The sequence below is a fragment of the Cryptomeria japonica genome, chromosome 2 (assembly GCF_030272615.1).
Source record: "Cryptomeria japonica chromosome 2, Sugi_1.0, whole genome shotgun sequence".
Classification (NCBI taxonomy): Eukaryota; Viridiplantae; Streptophyta; class Pinopsida; order Cupressales; family Cupressaceae; genus Cryptomeria; species Cryptomeria japonica.
In genome coordinates, this window is record NC_081406.1 from 487017841 (window position 1) to 487020394 (window position 2554).

A 2554-nucleotide genomic window follows, 5' to 3' on the forward strand; every position below is an offset into this window, starting at 1 on the left:
CTACATTTGCCACTCTTAGAGACAATGTTGGAAAAATGTTATTTCAAATAAAATTTTCAAAATTTCCTACCTCAGTGTGCCCCGATGATGGAGGAAGGATGCCCCCTTGAGAGACTGTTTGTGCATTAAAAGAATGAATGATCTTTCAAAAGAAGAAGAATGTTATATGAGAAATGAAAGAATGATTAGTTTGATTCTATGAATGAGTTTGATTGGATAGAAGAGATGGTTAGAATGATTTGTAGATTGCATGATTAATCGATTAGATTGATTGGATTGATTTGATTGATTGAATTGATTTGATAAAGATCAAGTTTGGTTTTAGGAAGGACACATCCTGTATAAGACAAAGATGATCAAAATGTTTGGTTTCAAGAAGGATAAATCCTATATAAGACAAAGATAGATCAAAAGATCTGGTTTCAGGAAGGTCACATCTTGTATAAGACAAAGATAGATTAAAACGTCTAGTTTCAAGAAGGATACATCCTGTATAAGACAAATGATAGATGAAAGTTGGATGAATGATGAAGAAATTATGAAAGTGAAGAATGTTAGGAAATAGAATTAATTGATGGATAAAATAGTTGATGTGAGGAAATGATTTGAGATGGAATTAGGAGAAATGGGAAGATGAGTTAAAGAGATTGGAAAAGATATAACCACGACTTCTTGTGCCTTTTTTTTTTAGTGAAACATTATCATCATTGAGCCTTAATATTTTTCAATAGATATTTGTACACTAGGGTATAAGGAACCTGTTGGCAACAACAATGAGAGAAAACTGAGAGGGGGGGGGTGAATCAATTTTCACCGGATCAACAAACTCAACCACAAATACAAATCTGATAAACTGCAGTAACAATAAAGATAAGAAATTAGATGGCACAACACACAACACCAAGATTTCGACGTGGAAAACCCAGTTAAGGGAAAAACTACGGTGGGAACCTACCCACAATAAGATGATATTCAATAGTAGTATGTGAAAAAAATTACAATGGGGAATGTACTAGCATTCAAGCATGCTGCCTAGAGCTCACAACTCGAGATACAATAACTCAAAAGGATACAACCCTTAGGGAAGTCTCACTGGCATACAAAAATATTCAGAGTACAATCCGGAAGCAATGAACTGCAATAATAGCATCTACAAATTCTTGATGATAGTTTTAGTTAAGCACATTTGTCTGCTCTACACCAATCTCTACTCAACACATCACACCAAAAGATGAATCCCTTTGTTTGCAAAAATACCACCCTCTAATAATGCAAACACAACCTCGACACCTAAATTACATGACTATACCACCTATTTATACAAATCATCAATCTTAACAACAAGGTCGGCTAAACCCTCAACACAATTAAAAGATTACATTACATGATACAAATATCAACCACCGGACCATGATAAAGATATACATGATATAACATGGACCTAAACCAAATCTGCAAATATGCAACACCACCGAAAATCATGCCAATATCAACCGCAACATGCTACACTACCAGGAATACCGCATAACATGAAGAAACATCACCGGTTCATTAAAATCACCAAAAACTTGCACAATGATCAATGCGGATCATTAAAAAAAGGAAATAATTAGGAAACACCAGCAAGCATGTTATAATCATCAGTAACGGCTACACCAACACTACTTATCAAATCTTCATCGATCAACATTTGAAACTCAAGAGTACTCAAACAACAACAATTGTCACAAAGAAAGATAACTTGTGAAGCACCAAATCACAAACCATATGAAATGAAGATACACAAGACCATCCCAAACAATCTCCCAAAAACTCAGCTCGAGTTTTGATCACACCAAAATATACCGGAGGAATTACCGAAATCTACAAAGCACTTATCAGAAAAACTAAACTGCAAACCGGATCATATGATATGTTCAATTAAGCTTCCTGGTTCACAAAAACCAATAAAAAAAGGTATAATGATACTATAAATGCTCCATACACCAAACCATGATCCCAATAAACCAATCTGCAATCACCAGAGCAATAAATCATAGGAATATGTTGACATCAATGACAACAACATATCCTAGTAGCAACAATGTCCAACAATTTTCCCCGTATTGATGGAATCATATGGATGTGAAAAAGAATCAATGCAAAGAAAGAAAAAATCTTTAACAAACTCCCCCTAAGATATGTTGGCAACAACAATGAAGGAAAAATGAGAGGGGGGTGAATCAATTTTCATGGGATCTACAAACTTAACCACAAATACAAATCTGATAAAATACAACAATAACAAAGATAAGAAAATTGAAAGCATAACACACAACACCAATATTTTGATGTAGAAAATTCAGTTAAGGGAAAAACCACGGTGGAAACCTACACACAATAAGATGATACTCTATAGTAGTATGTGTAAAAATTACAATGGGGAATGCACATACAATCAAGCACACTGCCGAGAGCTAATTATAAAAATATAATAAACCGGAAGGCTACAAACCTCAAGGAAGTCTCACTGACTTACAATAAGATTCGGACTACAATTTGGAAGAAATGAACT